This window comes from Lissotriton helveticus, chromosome 2_1 (genome assembly GCF_964261635.1).
Source record: "Lissotriton helveticus chromosome 2_1, aLisHel1.1, whole genome shotgun sequence".
Classification (NCBI taxonomy): Eukaryota; Metazoa; Chordata; class Amphibia; order Caudata; family Salamandridae; genus Lissotriton; species Lissotriton helveticus.
Genome location: NC_136059.1, coordinates 538,931,974 through 538,959,536, shown reverse-complemented (window position 1 = coordinate 538,959,536; position 27,563 = coordinate 538,931,974). Strand labels below are relative to the sequence as shown.

Sequence of the window (27,563 nt, the reverse complement as noted above, 5' to 3'; positions counted from 1 at the left end):
TCACAGATCTGAGTTTAATCCATCGTTAATTTGCTCACCAAGCCACCCAAGTTCAGACATGGCCATATGCAAATCAGTCTTGAACCTGTGCCTCAGGGAACAGTCCAGACCAAACTGCCAAGCCATGTCTTCCCTGGACCGGAATCAAGCATCCTAGGACCGGTTTCTGGCTATCAGCCGTCTTAAGCCAGGATAGCTTGACTCCAGTGGCTTAGTGAGCACGGGACCCATGTCTGGGCATACCCTTCCCACATAGGGTGAATAGCAAAACACACAAGATGATGAACGGAATATTGCACAATGGCAAAACATTCACTCCCTGTCACAGATCTGGGTTTAATCCATCGTTATTTTGCTCACCAAGCCACCCCAGTTCAGATATGGCCATATGCAAATCCGTCTTGACCCTGTGCCTCAGGGAACAGTCCAGACCAAACTGCCAAGCCATGTCTTCCCTGGACCGGAATCAAGCATCCTAGGACCGGTTTCTGGCTATCAGCCGTCTTCAGCCAGGATAGCTTGACTCCAGTGGCTTAGTGAGCACGGGACCCACATCTGGGCATATCCTTCCCACATAGGGTGAACAGCAAAACACATAAGATGATGGATGGAATGTTGCACAATGGCAAAACATTCACTCCCTGTCACAGATCTGGGTTTAATCCATCGTTATTTTGCTCACCAAGCCACCCTAGTTCAGATATGGCCATATGCAAATCCGTCTTGACCCTGCGCCTCAGGGAACAGTCCAGACCGAACTGCCAAGCCATGTCTTTCCTGGACCGGAATCAAGCATCCTAGGACCAGTTTCTGGCTATCAGCTGTCTTCAGCCAGAATAGCTTGATGCCAGTGGCTTAGTGAGATCGGGACTGACGTCTGGGCATACCCTTCCCACATAGGGTGAACAGCAAAACACATAAGATGATGGATGGAATGTTGCACAATGGCAAAACATTCACTCCCTGTCACAGATCTGGGTTTAATCCATCGTTATTTTGCTCACCAAGCCACCCCAGTTCAGACATGGCCATATGCAAATCCGTCTTGACCCTGTGCCTCAGGGAACAGTCCAGACTGAACTGCCAAGCCATGTCAACCCTGGACCGAAATCAAGCATCCTAGGACCGGTTTCTGGCTATCAGCAGTCTTCAGCCAGGATAGCTTAACTCCAGTGGCTTAGTGAGCACGGGACCCACGTCAGGGTATACCCTTCCCACATAGGGTGAACAGCAAAACACACAAGATGATGGACGGAATGTTGCACAATGGCAAAACATTCACCCCCAGTCACAGATCTGGATTTAATCCATCGTTATTTTGCTCACCAAGCCACCCCAGTTCAGACATGGCCATATGCAAATCAGTGTTGACCCTGTGCCTCAGGGAACAGTCCAGACCGAACTGCCAAGCCAAGTCTTCCCTGGACCGGAATCAAGCATACTAGGACCGGTTTCTGGCTATCAGCCGTCTTCAGCCAGGATAGCTTGACTCCAGTGGCTTAGTGAGCACGGGACCCACATCTGGGCATATCCTTCCCACATAGGGTGAACAGCAAAACACACAAGATGATGGATGGAAGGTGGCACAATGGCAAAACATTCGCCCCCAGTCACAGATCTGAGCTTAATCCATCGTTAATTTGAACACCAAGCCACCCCAGTTCAGACATGGCCATATGCAAATTTGTCTTGAACCTGTGCCTCAGGGAACAGTCCAGACCAAACTGCCAAGCCATGTCTTCCCTGGACCGGAATCAAGCATCCTAGGACCGGTTTCTGGCTATCAGCCGTCTTCAGCCAGGATAGCTTGACTCCAGTGGCTTAGTGAGCATGGGACCCACATCTGGGCATATCCTTCCCACATAGGGTGAACAGCAAAACACATAAGATGATGGATGGAATGTTGCACAATGGCAAAACATTCACTCCCTGTCACAGATCTGGGTTTTATACATCGTTATTTTGCTCACCAAGCCACCCTAGTTCAGATATGGCCATATGCAAATCCGTCTTGACCCTGTGCCTCAGGGAACAGTCCAGACCGAACTGCCAAGCCATGTCTTCCCTGGACCGGAATCAAGCATCCTCGGACCGGTTTCCGGCTATCAGCTGTCTTCAGCCAGGATAGCTTGACTCCAGTGGCTTAGTGAGATCGGGACTGACGTCTGGGCATATCCTTCCCACATTGGGTGAACAGCAAAACACACAAGATGATGGACAGAATGTTGTACAATGGCAAAACATTCACCCCCAGTCACAGATCCGGGTTTAATCCATCGTTATTTTGCTCACCAAGCCATCCCAGTTCAGACATGGCCATATGCAAATCAGACTTGACCCTGTGCCTCAGGGAACAGTCCAGACCGAACTGCCAAGCCATGTCTTCCCTGGACCGGAATCAAGCATTTCTAGACCGGTTTCTGGCTATCAGCCGTCTTCAGCCAGGATAGCTTGACTCCCGTGTCTTAGTGAGCACGGGACCCACGTCTGGGCATACCCTTCCCACATAGGGTGAGCAACAAAACACACAAGATGATGGACGGAATGTTGCACAATGGCAAAACATTCATCCCTAGTCACAGATCTGGGTTTAATCCATTGTTAATTTGCTCACCAAGCCACCCCAGTTCAGACATAGCCATATGCAAATCAGTCTTGAACCTGTGCCTCAGGGAACTGTCCAGACCGAGCTGCCAAGCCATGTCTTCCCTGGACCGGAATCAAGCATCCTAGGACCGGTTTCTGGCTATCAGCTGTCTTCAGCCAGGATAGCTTGACTCCAGTGGCTCAGTGAGCACGGGACCCACATCTGGGCATATCCTTCCCACATAGGGTGAACAGCAATGTTCATGTGGAATGTGGCACAATTGCAAAACATTCGCCCCCAGTCACAGATCTGAGCTTAATCCATCGTTAATTTGCTCACCAAGCCACTCCAGTTCAGACATGGCCATATGCAAATCTGTCTTGAACCTGTGCCTCAGGGAACAGTCCAGACCAAACTGCCAAGCCGTGTCTTCCCTGGACCGGAATCAAGCATCCTAGGACCGGTTTCTGGCTATCAGCCGTCTTCAGCCAGGATAGCTTTACTCCAGTGGCTTAGTGACCCACATCTGGGCATATCCTTCCCACAAAGGGTAAACAGCAAAACACATAAGATGATGGATGGAATGTTGCACAATGGCAAAACATTCGCCCCCAGTCACAGATCTGAGTTTAATCCATCGTTAATTTGCTCACCAAGCCACCCCAGTTCAGACATGGCCATATGCAAATCAGTCGTGAACCTGTGCCTCAAGGAACAGTCCAGACCAAACTGCCAAGCCATGTCTTCCCTGGACCGGAATCAAGCATCCTAGGACCGGTTTCTGGCTATCAGCCGTCTTAAGCCAGGATAGCTTGACTCCAGTGGCTTAGTGAGCACGGGACCCATGTCTGGGCATACCCTTCCCACATAGGGTGAATAGCAAAACACACAAGATGATGAACGGAATATTGCACAATGGCAAAACATTCACTCCCTGTCACAGATCTGGGTTTAATCCATCGTTATTTTGCTCACCAAGCCACCTCAGTTCAGATATGGCCATATGCAAATCCGTCTTGACCCTGTGCCTCAGGGAACAGTCCAGACCGAACTGCCAAGCCAAGTCTTCCCTGGACCGGAATCAAGCATCCTATGACCGGTTTCTGGCTATCAGCTGTCTTCAGCCAGGATAGCTTGATTCCAGTGGCTTAGTGAGATCGGGACTGACGTCTGGGCATATCCTTCCCACATAGGGTGAACAGCAAAACACACAAGATGATAGACAGAATGTTGCACAATGGCAAAACATTCACCCCCAGTCACAGATCTGGATTTAATCCATCGTTATTTTGCTCACCAAGCCACCCCAGTTCAGACATGGCCATATGCAAATTAGTCTTGACCCTGTGCCTCAGGGAACAGTCCAGACCGAACTGCCAAGCCATGTCTTCCCTGGACCGGAATCAAGCATTTCTAGACCGGTTTCTGGCTATCAGCCGTCTTCAGCCAGGATAGCTTGACTCCCGTGGCTTAGTGAGCACGGGACCCACGTCTGGGCATACCCTTCCCACATATGGTGAGCAACAAAACACACAAGATGATGGACGGAATGTTGCACAATGGCAAAACATTAACTCCTAGTCACAGATCTGGGTTTAATCCATTGTTAATTTGCTCACCAAGCCACCCCAGTTCAGACATAGCCATATGCAAATCAGTCTTGAACCTGTGCCTCAGGGAACAGTCCAGACCGAACTGCCAAGCCATGTCTTCCCTGGACCGGAATCAAGCATCCTAGGACCGGTTTCTGGCTATCAGCTGTCTTCAGCCAGGATAGCTTGACTCCAGTGGCTTAGTGAGCACGGGACCCATGTCTGGGCATACCCTTCCCACATAGGGTGAACAGCAAAACACACAAGATGATGAACGGAATATTGCACAATGGCAAAACATTCACTCCCTGTCACAGATCTGGGTTTAATCCATTGTTATTTTGCTCACCAAGCCACGCCAGTTCAGATATGGCCATATACAAATCCGTCTTGACCCTGTGCCTCAGGGAACAGTCCAGACCGAACTGCCAAGCCAAGTCTTCCCTGGACCGGAATCAAGCATCCTAGGACCAGTTTCTGGCTATCAGCTGTCTTCAGCCAGGATAGCTTGATTCCAGTGGCTTAGTGAGATCGGGACGGACGTCTGGGCATATCCTTCCCACATAGGGTGAACAGCAAAACACACAAGATGATAGACAGAATGTTGCACAATGGCAAAACATTCACCCCCAGTCACAGATCTGGGTTTAATCCATCGTTATTTTGCTCACCAAGCCATCCCAGTTCAGACATGGCCATATGCAAATCAGACTTGACCCTGTGCCTCAGGGAACAGTCCAGACCGAACTGCCAAGCCATGTCTTCCCTGGACCGGAATCAAGCATCCTAGGACCGGTTTCTGGCTATCAGCTGTCTTCAGCCAAGATAGCTTGACTCCAGTGGCTTAGTGAGCACGGGACCCACGTCTGAGCATACCCTTCCCACATAGGGTGAACAGCAAAACACACAAGATGATGAACGGAATGTTGCACAATGGCAAAACATTCACCCCCAGTAACAGATCTGGGTTTAATCCATCGTTATTTTGCTCACCGAGCCACCCCAGTTCAGACATGGCCATATGCAAATCAGTCTTTACCCTGTGCCTCAGAGAACAGTCCAGACTGAACTGCCAAGCCATGTCTTCCCTGGACCGGAATCAAGCATCCTAGGACCGGTTTCTGGCTATCAGCCGTCTTCAGCCAGGATAGCTTGATTCCAGAGGCTTAGTGAGAGCGGGACCCACGTCTGGGCATATCCTTCCCACATAGGGTGAACGGCAAAACACACAAGATGATGGACGGAATGTTGCACAATGACAAAACATTCACCCCCAGTCACAGATCTGGGTTTAATTCATCGTTATTTTGCTCACCAAGCCGCCCCAGTTCAGACATGGCCATATGCAAATCAGTCTTGACCCTGTGCCTCAGGAAACAGTCCAGACCGAACTGCCAAGCCATGTCTTCCCTGGACCAGAATCGAGCATCCCTAGACCAGTTTCTGGCTATCAGCCGTCTACAGCCAGTATAGCTTGACTCCAGTGGCTTAGTGAGCACGGGACTCACGTCTCGGCATACCCTTCCCACATAGGATGAGCAACAAAACACACAAGATAATGGACGGAATGTTGCACAATGGCAAAACATTCACCACCAGTCACAGATCTGGATTTAATCCATCGTTATTTTGCTCACCAAGCCACCCCAGTACAGACATGGCCATATGCAAATCAGTCTTGACCCTGTGCCTCAGGGAACAGTCCAGACCGAACTGCCAAGCCATGTCTTCCCTGGACTAGAATCAAGCATCCTAGTACCGGTTTCTGGCTATCAGCAGTCTTCAGCCAGGATAGCTTGACTCCAGTTGCTTAGTGAGCATGGGACCCACGTCTGGGCATACCCTTCCCACATAGGGTGAACAGCAAAACACACAAGATGATGGACGGAATGTTGCACAATGGCAAAACATTCACCCCCAGTCACAGATCTGGGTTTAATCCATCGTTAATTTGCTCACCAAGCCACCCCAGTTCAGACATGGCCGTATGCAAATCAGTCTTGAACCTGTGCCTCAGGGAACAGTCCAGACCGAGCTGCCAAGCCATGTCTTCCCTGGACCGGAATCAAGCATCCTAGGACCGGTTTCTGGCTATCAGCCGTCTTCAGCCAGGATAGCTTGACTCCAGTGGCTTAGTGAGCACGGGACCCACGTCTGGACATACCCTTCCCACATAGGGTGAACAGCAAAACACACAGGACGATGCACGGAATGTTGCACAATGGCAAAACATTCACCCCCAGTCACAGATCTGGATTTAATCCATCGTTATTTTGCTCACCAAGACACCCCAGTTCAGACATGACCATATGCGAATCAGTCTTGACCCTGTGCCTCAAGGAACAGTCCAGACCGAACTGCCAAGCCATGTCTTCCCTAGACCGGAATCAAGCATCCTAGGACTGGTTTCTGGCTATCCGCCGTCTTCAGCCAGGATAGCTTGATTCCAGTGGCTTAGTGAGATCGGGACTCACGTCTGGGCATATCCTTTCCACATAGGGCGAACAGCAAAACACACAAGATGATGGACGGAATGTTGCACAATGGCAAAACATTCACCCCCAGTCACAGATCTGGGTTTAATCCATCGTTATTTTGCTCACCAAGCCACCCCAGTTCAGACAGCACCATATGCAAATCAGTCTTGACCCTGTGCCTCAGGGAACAGTCCAGACCGAACTGCCAAGCCATGTCTTCCCTGGACCGAAATCAAGCATCCTAGGACCGGTTTCTGAGTATCAGCAGTCTTCAGCCAGGATAGCTTGACTCCAGTGGCTTAGTGAGCACGGTGTGGAAAAGTAAATTTTGCCATGTTCTGTGTCCCTACGTGTCATCCATCATATGTTATGTGTGCATGATTAAATATGCATATGCATTCCCTATGTTCGATTAATGACGCAATTACAGTAGTGTCCACCTCTAGTATGTCAGTTCCAGTTCTCGTGAATACTACGAATATCAGGCCTATGTAAAACTACGTTGTCACGCTTCTCAGTGTGCACGTTATTCTATTGAAAAGTCCCCGTTTCTAGGCCTCAAAAGGGCCCGGACACCAGATTCAGCTCCTGTCTCCTGAAGCCTCGCTGAGGAGCGATACAGCCCCCACCTGTATCCTCGACCCTTCACTTACTTCCTGCCTCGCAGTGCCCGGCTCACCCTGGCTCTGCCTCTGAGTCTGCCAAGAGTATGTTATGATTCCAGATTATCAGTTCAGTCCTCTTCCTCTGCATTCCTAAAGCTACTGAACTGCATCAATAGTTTCCGTCATTGTCTAGCCTTTACGGCCCCATCTTAGAGAAATACTGTATTAATGGTCATTTAATATTCTTCATCACGCACTACATGTAGAATAATGCATGGTCCAGTCTTAGTGTCTGTTAGCCTTTCCCCTCCTGACTTCTAGTTTATATCAACATGTTCTCTAAACATCAGATACTAGATACTGTTTAGGTACATGTCGCCCTGACTCTCCAGACTTCAGTCTCTGCTCCTAGCACAGAGTTCGAAGCCCCCAGCTTCTCCTAGTGATACGTCATTGCCAGTTTGCGCGCACCATCAGGTTAGAGGTCCCGGCACCTCAGGTAGCCCCCTCCATGGTTTCCGCCCCATTCATGACATATTCTGTTACGTTTGCATCACATGTCTATGTATACGCCCTGTTACACCTCTTTTCACCCTTATCTTTCGCGACTGCTATGCGTCACGCCTATTGCTCCACCCACTGCTACGCCTATTGCAATGTAATGCTATGTGTTTGCGTTATGTATATATGCTCATGTACTGTTATTAAAAGTTAGCCGTTACGCCGTCATTCCCGATCCTGTCCCCGGCAGCTGCCATCCTATTCCCGTGCAGGTCATCCTGTTCCTGTCCTTATGCTGTATTAAACCTGCAAAACTCCTACTACCTCGAATCTTGACTCTTATTTATTGAGCTATCTGTTATTCATTTATTCATTCAAAAATAGGGTATTATTTATTTATTTACCACATAATGGCGCCCGAATAGGGACTTGCCCTTTCCCCACGCGTCGGTGAAGCCACGCCGACCCCCTGACCCTCTGCAGTCGTGACGGAACTCTTCTGCGCACCGGCAGATATTTCTGCTTCAAGTATCCCTCAGGCCCACGGAGGAGACGGAGGAGGCGGTCCAGCATCCAGACGAGACGGTGGAGGAACGCGGCGAGTCCCGACCAGAGCCCAAGCCGAGAGTCCAAGGTCCGAGGTATCCGGAGGTCCACCCGTAACTAAAGTCCGAAGTTCGTCCGTCCGGCGTCCAAGTAGTCCCGTCCAGTCTGAGGCCTTCCGTTCTTGCTGCCCGGTGAGTACCGTTACTGGGGTAGTATCTAGACAGGGTCAATTTAAATGACTCTGGTCCGTGGGTTGGTGGTACACAGACTCACAAACGAAGTGTCCACTTCGGTGGATGCGGGTCCTGACGTGTCTCTTTATGAGACCGGTAAGTTTCGTACTGTTTCAGCAGTGCATCTAGTTCCTGTTCTAGTCAGTTCTGTTCTCGAGAAAATTCATGTATTCTGTGTTCCGTATTCCAGGTAGTATTCTGTTCGAACTGTTATTTTTAAATGTTCTTCATGTATTTTAATGTCGTGGTATGAATGGGGAATAAGTATCGTGTTTATTGTGTATTGTATTGTGTCTAGATTACAGTCCAGTCATGCCCTTGTTTTCTAAGTTACGCCAGTTAAAAACTAGAAAGGGTCTGCTGGAAGCAGCAGTTCCTGTCCCGCCTAGGGACAGTCCAGGTCATTTTATGTATCAGAAGCATGGCATAAGCGCCATACTGTATCTAGATTTATGGGTAGAGTATACCAAACAGTTAGAAGAAAAGTATAGATGGCCCGTATCGGGTACATGGGATGCCGAGTGCATCATGCGAGTAGAAGAAGCATTATGGAAAAAGAAAGCCAGACAGTCACAGAAAGATGCCATCGAGTTATGGCGCAAAGAAGCTCATAAAAGAACTGAAAAAGAAATCAGAAAGTCAGAATTAAGTAGAGAATCCTTGGAACGAGCCCATGAAAAAGAATTAATCGAGATAGGTGAACAAGTTAAAGCCGAACAGTCAGACAGACAGAGGCATGCCCTTATTAGGGGTATGTATCCTCTCCTTGCCGAGGGCTTGCCAAAAGCGACCCAGAGGCATCCAGTAATTTCCCGCCACCATTAGTTCCGACCAAGCTACGTCACAAACAGACCGCAGCTGATATTTTTATTTCGTCCTATTTTGACGACACAGTCCCAGAATATGCAAATCCTGTTCGCGCTCCGCCAGTCCCTGTAAATCAGGCACTTCCCGCTCCTCCAGACACCGGAGTACCTGTTACGGTACCCCCGGTCCAGCCCGCCATACAAGTTCAGCCTACATTTCCATTTCCCACTCTGCCAGGACGAAGAGCCTCAGTAGACGACTCTAGTTTAGGGGCAGCAGGGGGAGGTACTCCTCAAACCCCGCCGCCACACAAGCGTTTAACGACAGCCGAATTACATATACAAGCATCACAGCGTACGCCCAGACATCAGACTGTAGCAGAAATAAGAAAATCCCTTGCCGAATGCGGCTATGATCCAGTCCCAGGCGAGGATAATATGGTTTTATATTCATTCCGCGTAAGAAAGGTGGCCGAGTATCTAGTCACCCTACCGAATATGAAAGAAGATCTAGACAGAATATATCGTTTCATCCGTACAGGGGAAGATCCAGAAAGCATTGGCGAGGCCATGTCTCAAAGGAAAGCTGAGACCCAGCTCATGATATTAAAGTTTCTGATCAATTGTCTAATAAGAGAACAAGATTACCCGTCTAAAGATCCGGCTGAAATGAAAACCCTGACAAGGTGGAGTGATAATATAGCCGAGGGTAAGCACAAGACCGTCGGTGCTATGGAGAGTATGTACAAGAAAATCCGTAAAGAAATAATAAGGTTACACGATCAGCGTAAAGCAGCACAAGTAAGCGAGAAAGAAAGTAACTCTGATCCTGAAGAGTTAGACGACGAGAATCCTGACAGAATAGCGTATGTAGGAAAATCTAGATTTCCAGATCGCCATTTACGCCTAGAACACAAGTCTATTTTTCATCATCCAGCACCAGAACAAGGTTCTCTAGAACAAGTGTTTCAAGCTACCGATCACATTCTGAAATCACGAATCGGTTACAGTGAGTTGAGTACCATGCATGAACAAGAACTAGTCCGATCAGCAGTCCGATGGATTACTGATTCTACCACTTTTCCAGACGAAATAGTGGCACAAATGTTTCTGAAAATGCCCCCAGCCGAGCAACGACTGGCGGGTATGTATATGATTCAGCACCTCATTACATTATATGAGGGTCAGCACTCTGATCCAGGTCCGTTACACGATATCCTGAACGAGTTACTCCAGTATAGATGGAAAGGTTTAGGTACCGATTTAATTAGTGTCGTTTTAGAACAGCGTCACAAATATAGAACGTTTTTGAACCCGCATTTTGTTCATGTCTCACCCCCAGAAAGTAAACCATTTTACATGGAGAGACAGAATCCGTTACGAGAAGTCCACCCAGTTAGAGGAACGGGTGGCGAACTAGAACGAGTGTTTGTTTACACTCCGATTACAAAGATGGAACTCCTAGAGATGAAGAAATTAATTCCCTGTCATGATAAAGATCCAGCAGGGTTCCACCGAGAATTAAAAGACATGCTCCGTATGGGAGAATACACGTATCCAGATATAATTAAAATGTTAAAGGTTCTGCTGCCCGCAGGGGTGTATGAAAAGCTCAAGGAAAAAGAATGGGAGGTGGGAGAGAAAAAGATCGATTGGGCAGTTCTAGAAGCTGAAGACAAGGCACGAGTACCAGGTACCGGTCTTGGAGCGAAATGTAAAGAATTACCAGAATTATTAATACAAGTTTTACCTAGATTATTGACAACTAGAAAAGAAGACTGGGATGCAATCTCAGCCTGTAAACAGAAACAAGATGAAGATATTAGTGATTTTTATTCTAGATTTGAGAAATGTTTTAGCATCAACAGTGGCCTCAAGACAAGTAGTGAGTCATACCCTCACCTTTTTGTTACTAAATTAGTCGAGAATTCAAGTCCACAAATTAAAAATCGAGTTTTGAAAGTTGAAAGTACCTGGCAAGCTAATACCCCGTCCCAGATGTTGCAGATGCTCCAATACCACCAGAATAGGATCAGGGAAGAACAAGAACATGAGAGAAAACGTATGAAAGACACGAAAATGAAAGTACTAGTTGCACAATCTGTTCCTCAAGACAGTCAGAAGAGGGGTCCAAATCAAGCCAGTCATCCTGCAGCTCCCGTTAAAGGGAACTGCAATTATTGTAAACAGCCAGGTCATTTTATAAACGAGTGTGCAGTTCTGAAACATAACATAGCTACCGGTAAGACTAAAGAAAGACCACGTCCGCCTAGACAAGAACAAGTTTCACAGACTCCTCAGCCACAGAATGCGCCACAGACAGTTACAGCTCCGCAGCCTATCGCTGCAACACAGCACGTTACACAGCAGATGTACCAGTATGCACAGTCTGAGTATCCAGAGTATCAACCGTATTCATGAAACAGCCTAGAGAGGGAGGTAGGCTTGCCTCTCATCGAGATACCTGTAGATCAAGAAGGTCCCTATGTTCACAGTCAAGTATTAGGGAAAGATAGGAAGTTTTTGATTGATACAGGGGCAAGTAGGACCACAATTAGTCACGCCGAAGTTCCAGGGGCTCCGCTCTCAGGCTCAAGAAATGTTTCCCTTGGATTTTCAGGAAAACCTATCGTAAATGAAATATCAAAGCCAGTTACTCTAGAAGTAGGTCCATTGTCCCGCACTACTGATCTGTTACTTACTAAGTCATGTCCAGAAAACCTATTAGGCATTAAAACACTGAAAGAATTAGGTGCAGTTATATGCTGTTCCCCAGAGGGAATACGTCTGTTCCTACGTGACTTCAAGGGTCACTATGTATTACGAGATTTTGATCCCAGATTGTCTAATGTTCCGCAGCATTTATGGGCGCAAGGTCCAACTGATGTAGGTTACATGCAAATCACACCCTATCGTGTGACTCTCAAGCCAGGTGTAGTGTTACCACGAATCAGACAGTACAGATTGCCACCTGAGGCTGTAGCAGCCTTATCCAAAATTATTGACGAGCTCATCGCTCAAGGAGTAGTTGTAGAAACTGACTCCAATGTATGCAATTCTCCGATCATTCCAGTCATAAAACGTACTGATCCAAATGCACCCCCAGTATATCGATTAGTGATTGACCTACGAGAACTTAATAAATGTATTATTCCTCAGTACCCAGTTGTCCCAGATATCTCTTCCCTATTGACAGCCATTGATTCCGAAGCCACATTTTTCACTGTCATAGATCTCAAGAACGCATTTTTCAGTGTTCCCATTCATCCAGACAGCCAGTTCCTTTTCGGATTTTGTTTAAATGGAAGGAGCTATATGTTCACACGAGCTCCTCAAGGTTTCACAGAAAGTCCTAGTATTTACAGTCAAGCACTCAAGAGACAACTAGACAACATTCACATGCCAACTGACACTGCCCTGCTCCAGTATGTCGATGATCTACTGGTCACAGCCCGTTCTGAACGTGCTTGCGAGCGAGCATCCCTTACAGTCTTGTATTTCCTAGCCGAGATGGGGCATAAGGTGTCCCCTTCGAAGCTTCAATTCTGTGTCCAGCAAGTGGTATACTTAGGACACTTACTGTCCAAGAGGGGTAGGCAGTTGACACCAGACCGTATCCAGTTAATAGCGAGTCTCCCTCAGCCCAAGACCCAGAAGGAGGTACGTGCTTTTATCGGCCTTACTTCTTACTGCAGACAATGGATTCCTCAGTATGCATTTCTAGCCAAGCCACTGATACAGTTGACGACACAGGAGGCAGCCGTATCGACTGTCCTCCCTTGGACATCTGAACATACACTTAGTTTCAATGAGTTAAAGAAAGCCCTATGCCAAGCTCCAGTTTTAGCGACACCGAACTACAGTAAGCCTTTTACACTTTTCGTCACTGAACGCGAAGGTACAGCATTATCTGTTCTTACACAAGATCAAGCAGGACAATACAAGCCCTGTGCTTATTTTTCGAGCACATTAGATCCTGTAGCCCAGGCTCTGCCTGCGTGCCTCAAGTCAGTTGCAGCCACAGCACTAGCTATCAGACAAAGTGATTCCATAGTCTTAGGACATACCTTGACAGTACAAGTTCCACACTCCGTGGAAGTTCTTTTAAACCGAACACAAACTCAGCATTTGACAATTGCACGTTTAACAGGTTATGAATTGACACTGTTCCAGCCACACATAGAAATCAGACGCTGCAACATTTTAAATCCTGCTACATTGTTACCATCAGTTACTTCGAATTCTGCCACACATGACTGTGTGGAAGTAGTTAACATTACGACAAAGCCCAGACAAGATCTGACAGATATTCCGTTACCAGATCCCGACCTGACACTTTATGTGGATGGTTCATGTATGAGAACAAGTACAGGAGAACTAGTCGCCGCGTATGCAGTGACTACTGACCCTGAAGTTATTGAAACACACCGTATTGACACCCTGTCCGCTCAAGCAGCAGAGCTAGTTGCTCTGACACAAGCCTGCCTACACGCTAAGAACCGGAAAGTTAATGTTTACACAGATTCACGCTACGCATTCGGAGTCGTACACGACTTCGGAGTGCTCTGGCAGGAGAGAGGTTTCATGACTTCTCATGGAACCAAGATTCAGCATGGTCTCCTTATTCAAGCTCTGTTAGATGCCATACATTTACCGACATCCATTGCTATCATGAAGTGCAAAGCACATACGAAAGTTACTGACATTATTTCCCAGGGTAACGATCTAGCAGATCGCACAGCCAAGCTTACAGCACAGACTCCAGACATTCCAGTTAACATGACACACACTCCAGATCCGACTACATGCATGACAGTTAAAGACCCTACTCAAGATGTCATAGATATCCAGCTACATGCTACTCCCGAAGAAATCAAGAAATGGTCCGAACAAGGAGGGGTCCAGACAGATCAAGGATGGTTGACGAAGGGAAAAGCCACATGGTTTCTCCCCGACTCTATGGTTCAAGTCATTATTAATACCGCACATAGTCCAGCACATTTAGGAGAAAAAGCTATGTTAGACAGTATCCAGAACATTTGGTTCAACAAGCATTTACGAGCTGCAGCCAAGCAGAAAGTCCGTACCTGTATGATATGTTGTCAGTTTAATCCAGGTAAAAGTGTCCCGGTGGAACAAGGTGGATTCCAGCCCCCTGACCACCCTTTTGAAATCCTCCAGATGGATTATATTCAGATGGAGCGATGTCGAGGTTTCAAGTATGTCCTTGTAGTTGTATGCGCTTTGTCCAGGTGGACGGAAGCATATCCAGTTCCAGATTACACAGCTGCGACCACTGCCAAGCAGTTGGTTCGTGAGTTCTTCCCCCGTTATGGACTCCCTAGAGTCGTATATTCTGAGTTAATGAAACACGTTTCCCTATTGTTAGGGTACCAGTGGAAGTTCCATTGTGTACGCCATCCTGAAGCAGCCGGTCTCGTAGAGAGACATAACCAGACTCTGAAAATCCGTATTGCAAAAGTATGTAAAGAGAAAGGTGTGGACTGGCTAGTAGCTCTGCCAGTTGCCTTGTTCTATATGCGCATGGTCGCACATTCCAGATCAGGTCTGTCCCCGTATGAGGTCGTTTTCGGCCGCCCCCCTAACATGTGGGGTACTCCTAGACCCCGAAGTATTACCGATGTTTCAAGTAATATGCTGACAGATTACCTAGCTTCCTTGATGTCTGCCCTCAACTCTTGTCGTTCACAGGTTGCCGCCGCATTTCCAGACAATACCGAGGTGGCACCGCATGAAATCGTTCCAGGATCCATGGTCCTTGTCCGCAATTTTGACCGCTCAAGTCCGCTGGAGCCACGCTGGAAGGAGCCCCGACAGGTCCTCCTCGCCACCCGTACAGCCGTGAAGTTGGAAGGTCGCAAAGGCTGGGTGCACCTTTCGCACGTGAAGAAGTTTTATGGACTGAAACCCGTCTCAAAGAACATTTCCCAGGATTTGAAGGATTGCCAAAATATTGTTCTCAAGGACTGTCCCGCAAAAGACATTGCTACAAACCCTCCCCTGTTAGAGAAGACTCCGCAGCAGGAGTATAAGTTGAAACTCCGGTCTAGTAAAATAAGTCAGCCAGTTTGATTGTCTAAGTCCTCCCCTAGGTGAAACGGTTAGACTGTTTCTGACATGTATAAAATAGACCCCCATAGTGAGAGAGTTAGTCAAAACTCAATCCGATGTATCATTTTTCTATGTTTCATATTATTTCTCAGCATTATGATTTCCTGCACCAGTTATGCATTTTACCTGTGTTTCCCAGTTTCTCATGTAAATACGTCTTCTAATGCTACAGTAGAACACACGTTTAGTGATCTGCCTCCTCATGAACTCTCTTACCGCCTCGCTATGCGAAATAATTCTTTTATCCGCATGCTACATTACTCACACCAAACCAGCAATGCCACTAATTGTTGGGTGTGTGGTCGACTCCCCCCTTTCCAGACACCGAAGGGAGTTCTGCCACTCTTTCCTTATCCTTTTTCACATAATGGTTCGTGTGGAGCATGGTCCACGTTAACGTCATCCTCAACAGATATGTCTTTTCTTAACAGTACATGTTTTCCAGACAAGCAAGGTCTCCCCCACAGAATCGGGTTAGATCTAGAAAATGAAGTTTACAATTTAGGTAATTATTCTTCGAATTTCATGGTCCTGAATGTTCAGTCTGATTCCACTCCAGATTTACCTGCTATTTCAGTACTACCAGTCAAAGGCGAATTATGTGTCCGAAATAATGGTTCCATACATGTAGGACATAGTGATTGTACTACTATTGTCAAGTATAGTGACAGTGGGAAATCTATTTTCAAAGCCTCACGTCATTCTTATTTTATTTGTGGTCAAACTGCATATGTTCGTCTGCCCCTCGATTGGGAGGGAACCTGTTACATTGCCTTCCTACTGCCACCAGTTTTCCTAGCCCCACCTGATTATCATAGAAACACACATCTAGTACACATTAGACATAGAAGGGAGTCCCCAATTGTCGATTATACTGAAACTGCTCTAGAACAGTATACAGATTTCAATAGAGGTTTCTTTTTCTTTATAGGACCTATCCAGAATAGTAAACTAATCCGTAGGTTAACCAGAACCCTCGAAGCTGTAGTAAATGAGACTGCCTCTGCTCTAGGTAACTTAACCGAAGAGCAATCTGCTATGAGATTTGTCGTTTTACAGAATCGTCTCGTCCTTGACGTCATACTGGCCGATAGGGGCGGGGCCTGTAGAGTCATCGGATCTAGTTGCTGCATTTTCATTCCAAATAAACGCGCCGTCTGTTTATTCAGCTATAACCAGACTCCATAAGATTGCCCATCTGTTACACCAAGATCCAGGCACCTGGACATGGTCCGGTTGGTTCTGGAATATAATTTCCGCCTGGGGATGGAAAGTCTTGTCCTTTCTAGGTATTGCAGTAGCGATCATATTCAGCTGCTGCCTCTGTATACAATGTGGCCCTGCGATTTGCGGCATTTGTGCTACATCATGTATTCCTAGTCCCAAGCCCCGTTCTAAATCCCGTTCCAGGATAATTCGAGACGAACAAATGATACTGTATGAAATGATAGATGGTATCATGAATATTGATGTTTCCTGATGGAAACGTAGTGACAAGGAGGGAATGTGGAAAAGTAAATTTTGCCATGTTCTGTGTCCCTACGTGTCATCCATCATATGTTATGTGTGCATGATTAAATATGCATATGCATTCCCTATGTTCGATTAATGACGCAATTACAGTAGTGTCCACCTCTAGTATGTCAGTTCCAGTTCTCGTGAATACTACGAATATCAGGCCTATGTAAAACTACGTTGTCACGCTTCTCAGTGTGCACGTTATTCTATTGAAAAGTCCCCGTTTCTAGGCCTCAAAAGGGCCCGGACACCAGATTCAGCTCCTGTCTCCTGAAGCCTCGCTGAGGAGCGATACAGCCCCCACCTGTATCCTCGACCCTTCACTTACTTCCTGCCTCGCAGTGCCCGGCTCACCCTGGCTCTGCCTCTGAGTCTGCCAAGAGTATGTTATGATTCCAGATTATCAGTTCAGTCCTCTTCCTCTGCATTCCTAAAGCTACTGAACTGCATCAATAGTTTCCGTCATTGTCTAGCCTTTACGGCCCCATCTTAGAGAAATACTGTATTAATGGTCATTTAATATTCTTCATCACGCACTGCATGTAGAATAATGCATGGTCCAGTCTTAGTGTCTGTTAGCCTTTCCCCTCCTGACTTCTAGTTTATATCAACATGTTCTCTAAACATCAGATACTAGATACTGTTTAGGTACATGTCGCCCTGACTCTCCAGACTTCAGTCTCTGCTCCTAGCACAGAGTTCGAAGCCCCCAGCTTCTCCTAGTGATACGTCATTGCCAGTTTGCGCGCACCATCAGGTTAGAGGTCCCGGCTCCTCAGGTAGCCCCCTCCATGGTTTCCGCCCCATTCATGACATATTCTGTTACGTTTGCATCACATGTCTATGTATACGCCCTGTTACACCTCTTTTCACCCTTATCTTTCGCGACTGCTATGCGTCACGCCTATTGCTCCACCCACTGCTACGCCTATTGCAATGTAATGCTATGTGTTTGCGTTATGTATATATGCTCATGTACTGTTATTAAAAGTTAGCCGTTACGCCGTCATTCCCGATCCTGTCCCCGGCAGCTGCCATCCTATTCCCGTGCAGGTCATCCTGTTCCTGTCCTTATGCTGTATTAAACCTGCAAAACTCCTACTACCTCGAATCTTGACTCTTATTTATTGAGCTATCTGTTATTCATTTATTCATTCAAAAATAGGGTATTATTTATTTATTTACCACAACGGGACCCACGTCAGAGTATACCCTTCCCACATAGGGTGAACAGCAAAACACACAAGATGATGGACGGAATGTTGCACAATGGCAAAACATTCACCCCCAGTCACAGATCTGGGTTTAATCCATCGGTATTTTGCTCACCAAGCCACCCCAGTTCAGACATGGCCATATGCAAATCAGTCTTGACCCTGTGCCTCAGGGAACAGTCCAGACCGAACTGCCAAGCCATGTCTTCCCTGGACCGGAATCAAGCATCCCTAGACCAGTTTCTGGCTATCAGCCGTCTACAGCCAGTATAGCTTGACTCCAGTGGCTTAGTGAGCACGGGACCCACGTCTCGGCATACCCTTCCCACATAGGATGAGCAACAAAACACACAAGATAATGGACGGAATGTTGCACAATGGCAAAACATTCACCCCCAGTCACAGATCTGGATTTAATCCATCGTTATTTTGCTCACCAAGCCACCCCAGTTCAGACATGGCCATATGCAAATCAGTCTTGACCCTGTGCCTCAGGGAACAGTCCAGACCGAACTGCCAAGCCATGTCTTCCCTGGACTAGAATCAAGCATCCTAGTACCGGTTTCTGGCTATCAGCGTCTTCAGCCAGGATAGCTTGACTCCAGTTGCTTAGTGAGCATGGGACCCACGTCTGGGCATACCCTTCCCACATAGGTTGAACAGCAAAACACACACGATGATGGACGGAATGTTGCACAATGACAAAACATTCTCCCCCAGTCACAGATCTGGGTTTAATTCATCGTTATTTTGCTCACCAAGCCACCCCAGTTCAGACATGGCCATATGCAAATCAGTCTTGACCCTGTGCCTCAGGAAACAGTCCAGACCGAACTGCCAAGCCATGTCTTCCCTGGAACAGAATCGAGCATCCCTAGACCAGTTTCTGGCTATCAGCCGTCTACAGCCAGTATAGCTTGACTCCAGTGGCTTAGTGAGCACGGGACCCACGTCTCGGCATACCCTTCCCACATAGGATGAGCAACAAAACACACAAGATAAGGGACGGAATGTTGCACAATGGCAAAACATTCACCCCCAGTCACAGATCTGGATTTAATCCATCGATATTTTGCTCACCAAGTCACCCCAGTTCAGACATGGCCATATGCAAATCAGTCTTGACCCTGTGCCTCAGGGAACAGTCCAGACCGAACTGCCAAGCCATGTCTTTCCTGGACTAGAACCAAGCATCCTAGTACCGGTTTCTGGCTATCAGCAGTCTTCAGCCAGGATAGCTTGACTCCAGTTGCTTAGTGAGCATGGGACCCACGTCTGGGCATACCCTTCCCACATAGGGTGAACAGCAAAACACACAAGATGATGGACGGAATGTTGCACAATTGCAAAACATTCACCCCCAGTCACAGATCTGGGTTTAATCCATCGTTATTTTGCTCACCAAGCCACCCCAGTTCAGACAGGGCCATATGCAAATCAGTCTTGACCCTGTGCCTCAGGGAACAGTCCAGACCGAACTGCCAAGCCATGTCTTCCCTGGACCGGAATCAAGCATCCTAGGACTGGTTTCTGGCTATCAGCCGTCTTCAGCCAGGATAACTTGATTCTAGTGGCTTAGTGAGATCGGGACTGACGTCTGGGCATATCCTTCCCACATTGGGTGAACAGCAAAACACACAAGATGATGGACAGAATGTTGTACAATGGCAAAACATTCACCCCCATTCACAGATCCGGGTTTAATCCATCGTTATTTTGCTCACCAAGCCATCCCAGTTCAGACATGGCCATATGCAAATCAGACTTGACCCTGTGCCTCAGGGAACAGTCCAGACCGAACTGCCAAGCCATGTCTTCCCTGGACTGGAATCAAGCATTTCTAGACCGGTTTCTGGCTATCAGCCGTCTTCAGCCAGGATAGCTTGACTCCCGTGTCTTAGTGAGCACGGGACCCACGTCTGGGCATACCCTTCCCACATAGGGTGAGCAACAAAACACACAAGATGATGGACGGAATGTTGCACAATGGCAAAACATTCACCCCTAGTCACAGATCTGGGTTTAATCCATTGTTAATTTGCTCACCAAGCCACCCCAGTTCAGACATAGCCATATGCAAATCAGTCTTGAACCTGTGCCTCAGGGAACAGTCCAGACCGAGCTGCCAAGCCATGTCTTCCCTGGACCGGAATCAAGCATCCTAGGACCGGTTTCTGGCTATCAGCTGTCTTCAGCCAGGATAGCTTGACTCTAGTGGCTCAGTGAGCACGGGACCCACATATGGGCATATCCTTCCCACATAGGGTGAACAGCAAAACACACAAGATGATGGATGGAATGTGGCACAATTGCAAAACATTCGCCCCCAGTCACAGATCTGAGCTTAATCCATCGTTAATTTGCTCACCAAGCCACTCCAGTTCAGACATGGCCATATGCAAATCTGTCTTGAACCTGTGCCTCAGGGAACAGTCCAGACCAAATTGCCAAGCCGTGTATTCCCTGGACCGGAATCAAGCATCCTAGGACCGGTTTCTGGCTATCAGCCGTCTTCAGCCAGGATAGCTTTACTCCAGTGGCTTAGTGACCCACATCTGGGCATATCCTTCCCACATAGGGTGAACAGCAAAACACATAAGATGATGGATGGAATGTTGCACAATGGCAAAACATTCGCCCCCAGTCACAGATCTGAGTTTAATCCATCGTTAATTTGCTCACCAAGCCACCCAAGTTCAGACATGGCCATATGCAAATCAGTCTTGAACCTGTGCCTCAGGGAACAGTCCAGACCAAACTGCCAAGCCATGTCTTCCCTGGACCGGAATCAAGCATCCTAGGACCGGTTTCTGGCTATCAGCCGTCTTAAGCCAGGATAGCTTGACTCCAGTGGCTTAGTGAGCACGGGACCCATGTCTAGGCATACCCTTCCCACATAGGGTGAATAGCAAAACACACAAGATGATGAACAGAATATTGCACAATGGCAAAACATTCACTCCCTGTCACAGATCTGGGTTTAATCCATCGTTATTTTGCTCACCAAGCCACCCCAGTTCAGATATGGCCATATGCAAATCCGTCTTGACCCTGTGCCTCAGGGAACAGTCCAGACCAAACTGCCAAGCCATGTCTTCCCTGGACCGGAATCAAGCATCCTAGGACCGGTTTCTGGCTATCAGCCGTCTTCAGCCAGGATAGCTTGACTCCAGTGGCTTAGTGAGCACGGGACCCACATCTGGGCATATCCTTCCCACATAGGGTGAACAGCAAAACACATAAGATGATGGATGGAATGTTGCACAATGGCAAAACATTCACTCCCTGTCACAGATCTGGGTTTAATCCATCGTTATTTTGCTCACCAAGCCACCCTAGTTCAGACATGGCCATATGCAAATCCGTCTTGACCCTGTGCCTCAGGGAACAGTCCAGACTGAACTGCCAAGCCATGTCAACCCTGGACCGAAATCAAGCATCCTAGGACCGGTTTCTGGCTATCAGCAGTCTTCAGCCAGGATAGCTTAACTCCAGTGGCTTAGTGAGCACGGGACCCACGTCAGGGTATACCCTTCCCACATAGGGTGAACAGCAAAACACACAAGATGATGGACGGAATGTTGCACAATGGCAAAACATTCACCCCCAGTCACAGATCTGGATTTAATCCATCGTTATTTTGCTCACCAAGCCACCCCAGTTCAGACATGGCCATATGCAAATCAGTCTTGACCCTGTGCCTCAGGGAACAGTCCAGACCGAACTGCCAAGCCAAGTCTTCCCTGGACCGGAATCAAGCATCCTAGGACCGGTTTCTGGCTATCAGCCGTCTTCAGCCAGGATAGCTTGACTCCAGTGGCTTAGTGAGCACGGGACCCACATCTGGGCATATCCTTCCCACATAGGGTGAACAGCAAAACACACAAGATGATGGATGGAAGGTGGCACAATGGCAAAACATTCGCCCCCAGTCACAGATCTGAGTTTAATCCATCGTTAATTTGCTCACCAAGCCACCCAAGTTCAGACATGGCCATATGCAAATCAGTCTTGAACCTGTGCCTCAGGGAACAGTCCAGACCAAACTGCCAAGCCATGTCTTCCCTGGACCGGAATCAAGCATCCTAGGACCGGTTTCTGGCTATCAGCCGTCTTAAGCCAGGATAGCTTGACTCCAGTGGCTTAGTGAGCACGGGACCCATGTCTGGGCATACCCTTCCCACATAGGGTGAATAGCAAAACACACAAGATGATGAACGGAATATTGCACAATGGCAAAACATTCACTCCCTGTCACAGATCTGGGTTTAATCCATCGTTATTTTGCTCACCAAGCCACCCCAGTTCAGATATGGCCATATGCAAATCCGTCTTGACCCTGTGCCTCAGGGAACAGTCCAGACCAAACTGCCAAGCCATGTCTTCCCTGGACCGGAATCAAGCATCCTAGGACCGGTTTCTGGCTATCAGCCGTCTTCAGCCAGGATAGCTTGACTCCAGTGGCTTAGTGAGCACGGGACCCACATCTGGGCATATCCTTCCCACATAGGGTGAACAGCAAAACACATAAGATGATGGATGGAATGTTGCACAATGGCAAAACATTCACTCCCTGTCACAGATCTGGGTTTAATCCATCGTTATTTTGCTCACCAAGCCACCCTAGTTCAGATATGGCCATATGCAAATCCGTCTTGACCCTGCGCCTCAGGGAACAGTCCAGACCGAACTGCCAAGCCATGTCTTTCCTGGACCGGAATCAAGCATCCTAGGACCAGTTTCTGGCTATCAGCTGTCTTCAGCCAGAATAGCTTGATTCCAGTGGCTTAGTGAGATCGGGACTGACGTCTGGGCATACCCTTCCCACATAGGGTGAACAGCAAAACACATAAGATGATGGATGGAATGTTGCACAATGGCAAAACATTCACCCCCAGTCACAGATCTGGGTTTAATCCATCGTTAATTTGCTCACCAAGCCACCCCAGTTCAGACATGGCCGTATGCAAATCAGTCTTGAACCTGTGCCTCAGGGAATAGTCCAGACCGAGCTGCCAAGCCATGTCTTCCCTGGACCGGAATCAAGCATCCTAGGACCGGTTTCTGGCTATCAGCCGTCTTCAGCCAGGATAGCTTGACTCCAGTGGCTTAGTGAGCACGGGACCCACGTCTGGACATACCCTTCCCACATAGGGTGAACAGCAAAACACACAGGACGATGCACGGAATGTTGCACAATGGCAAAACATTCACCCCCAGTCACAGATCTGGATTTAATCCATCGTTATTTTGCTCACCAAGACACCCCAGTTCAGACATGACCATATGCGAATCAGTCTTGACCCTGTGCCTCAAGGAACAGTCCAGACCGAACTGCCAAGCCATGTCTTCCCTAGACCGGAATCAAGCATCCTAGGACTGGTTTCTGGCTATCCGCCGTCTTCAGCCAGGATAGCTTGATTCCAGTGGCTTAGTGAGATCGGGACTCACGTCTGGGCATATCCTTTCCACATAGGGCGAACAGCAAAACACACAAGATGATGGACGGAATGTTGCACAATGGCAAAACATTCACCCCCAGTCACAGATCTGGGTTTAATCCATCGTTATTTTGCTCACCAAGCCACCCCAGTTCAGACAGCACCATATGCAAATCAGTCTTGACCCTGTGCCTCAGGGAACAGTCCAGACCGAACTGCCAAGCCATGTCTTCCCTGGACCGAAATCAAGCATCCTAGGACCGGTTTCTGAGTATCAGCAGTCTTCAGCCAGGAAAGCTTGACTCCAGTGGCTTAGTGAGCACGGGACCCACGTCAGAGTATACCCTTCCCACATAGGGTGAACAGCAAAACACACAAGATGATGGACGGAATGTTGCACAATGGCAAAACATTCACCCCCAGTCACAGATCTGGGTTTAATCCATCGGTATTTTGCTCACCAAGCCACCCCAGTTCAGACATGGCCATATGCAAATCAGTCTTGACCCTGTGCCTCAGGGAACAGTCCAGACCGAACTGCCAAGCCATGTCTTCCCTGGACCGGAATCAAGCATCCCTAGACCAGTTTCTGGCTATCAGCCGTCTACAGCCAGTATAGCTTGACTCCAGTGGCTTAGTGAGCACGGGACCCACGTCTCGGCATACCCTTCCCACATAGGATGAGCAACAAAACACACAAGATAATGGACGGAATGTTGCACAATGGCAAAACATTCACCCCCAGTCACAGATCTGGATTTAATCCATCGTTATTTTGCTCACCAAGCCACCCCAGTTCAGACATGGCCATATGCAAATCAGTCTTGACCCTGTGCCTCAGGGAACAGTCCAGACCGAACTGCCAAGCCATGTCTTCCCTGGACTAGAATCAAGCATCCTAGTACCGGTTTCTGGCTATCAGCGTCTTCAGCCAGGATAGCTTGACTCCAGTTGCTTAGTGAGCATGGGACCCACGTCTGGGCATACCCTTCCCACATAGGTTGAACAGCAAAACACACACGATGATGGACGGAATATTGCACAATGACAAAACATTCTCCCCCAGTCACAGATCTGGGTTTAATTCATCGTTATTTTGCTCACCAAGCCACCCCAGTTCAGACATGGCCATATGCAAATCAGTCTTGACCCTGTGCCTCAGGAAACAGTCCAGACCGAACTGCCAAGCCATGTCTTCCCTGGAACAGAATCGAGCATCCCTAGACCAGTTTCTGGCTATCAGCCGTCTACAGCCAGTATAGCTTGACTCCAGTGGCTTAGTGAGCACGGGACCCACGTCTCGGCATACCCTTCCCACATAGGATGAGCAACAAAACACACAAGATAAGGGACGGAATGTTGCACAATGGCAAAACATTCACCCCCAGTCACAGATCTGGATTTAATCCATCGATATTTTGCTCACCAAGTCACCCCAGTTCAGACATGGCCATATGCAAATCAGTCTTGACCCTGTGCCTCAGGGAACAGTCCAGACCGAACTGCCAAGCCATGTCTTTCCTGGACTAGAACCAAGCATCCTAGTACCGGTTTCTGGCTATCAGCAGTCTTCAGCCAGGATAGCTTGACTCCAGTTGCTTAGTGAGCATGGGACCCACGTCTGGGCATACCCTTCCCACATAGGGTGAACAGCAAAACACACAAGATGATGGACGGAATGTTGCACAATTGCAAAACATTCACCCCCAGTCACAGATCTGGGTTTAATCCATCGTTATTTTGCTCACCAAGCCACCCCAGTTCAGACAGGGCCATATGCAAATCAGTCTTGACCCTGTGCCTCAGGGAACAGTCCAGACCGAACTGCCAAGCCATGTCTTCCCTGGACCGGAATCAAGCATCCTAGGACTGGTTTCTGGCTATCAGCCGTCTTCAGCCAGGATAACTTGATTCTAGTGGCTTAGTGAGATCGGGACTGACGTCTGGGCATATCCTTCCCACATTGGGTGAACAGCAAAACACACAAGATGATGGACAGAATGTTGTACAATGGCAAAACATTCACCCCCATTCACAGATCCGGGTTTAATCCATCGTTATTTTGCTCACCAAGCCATCCCAGTTCAGACATGGCCATATGCAAATCAGACTTGACCCTGTGCCTCAGGGAACAGTCCAGACCGAACTGCCAAGCCATGTCTTCCCTGGACTGGAATCAAGCATTTCTAGACCGGTTTCTGGCTATCAGCCGTCTTCAGCCAGGATAGCTTGACTCCCGTGTCTTAGTGAGCACGGGACCCACGTCTGGGCATACCCTTCCCACATAGGGTGAGCAACAAAACACACAAGATGATGGACGGAATGTTGCACAATGGCAAAACATTCACCCCTAGTCACAGATCTGGGTTTAATCCATTGTTAATTTGCTCACCAAGCCACCCAGTTCAGACATAGCCATATGCAAATCAGTCTTGAACCTGTGCCTCAGGGAACAGTCCAGACCGAGCTGCCAAGCCATGTCTTCCCTGGACCGGAATCAAGCATCCTAGGACCGGTTTCTGGCTATCAGCTGTCTTCAGCCAGGATAGCTTGACTCTAGTGGCTCAGTGAGCACGGGACCCACATATGGGCATATCCTTCCCACATAGGGTGAACAGCAAAACACACAAGATGATGGATGGAATGTGGCACAATTGCAAAACATTCGCCCCCAGTCACAGATCTGAGCTTAATCCATCGTTAATTTGCTCACCAAGCCACTCCAGTTCAGACATGGCCATATGCAAATCTGTCTTGAACCTGTGCCTCAGGGAACAGTCCAGACCAAATTGCCAAGCCGTGTATTCCCTGGACCGGAATCAAGCATCCTAGGACCGGTTTCTGGCTATCAGCCGTCTTCAGCCAGGATAGCTTTACTCCAGTGGCTTAGTGACCCACATCTGGGCATATCCTTCCCACATAGGGTGAACAGCAAAACACATAAGATGATGGATGGAATGTTGCACAATGGCAAAACATTCGCCCCCAGTCACAGATCTGAGTTTAATCCATCGTTAATTTGCTCACCAAGCCACCCAAGTTCAGACATGGCCATATGCAAATCAGTCTTGAACCTGTGCCTCAGGGAACAGTCCAGACCAAACTGCCAAGCCATGTCTTCCCTGGACCGGAATCAAGCATCCTAGGACCGGTTTCTGGCTATCAGCCGTCTTAAGCCAGGATAGCTTGACTCCAGTGGCTTAGTGAGCACGGGACCCATGTCTAGGCATACCCTTCCCACATAGGGTGAATAGCAAAACACACAAGATGATGAACAGAATATTGCACAATGGCAAAACATTCACTCCCTGTCACAGATCTGGGTTTAATCCATCGTTATTTTGCTCACCAAGCCACCCCAGTTCAGATATGGCCATATGCAAATCCGTCTTGACCCTGTGCCTCAGGGAACAGTCCAGACCAAACTGCCAAGCCATGTCTTCCCTGGACCGGAATCAAGCATCCTAGGACCGGTTTCTGGCTATCAGCCGTCTTCAGCCAGGATAGCTTGACTCCAGTGGCTTAGTGAGCACGGGACCCACATCTGGGCATATCCTTCCCACATAGGGTGAACAGCAAAACACATAAGATGATGGATGGAATGTTGCACAATGGCAAAACATTCACTCCCTGTCACAGATCTGGGTTTAATCCATCGTTATTTTGCTCACCAAGCCACCCTAGTTCAGACATGGCCATATGCAAATCCGTCTTGACCCTGTGCCTCAGGGAACAGTCCAGACTGAACTGCCAAGCCATGTCAACCCTGGACCGAAATCAAGCATCCTAGGACCGGTTTCTGGCTATCAGCAGTCTTCAGCCAGGATAGCTTAACTCCAGTGGCTTAGTGAGCACGGGACCCACGTCAGGGTATACCCTTCCCACATAGGGTGAACAGCAAAACACACAAG

General features: G+C 48.1%; 1 protein-coding gene across 2 annotated transcripts in view; it reads left to right on the top strand.

Annotated features, from left to right (window-relative positions):
- Window positions 1-27,563, top strand: part of CMYA5 (cardiomyopathy associated 5) — a 427,063-nt gene that overhangs the window by 64,807 nt on the left and 334,693 nt on the right. The gene's annotated exons all lie outside the window — the stretch shown is intronic.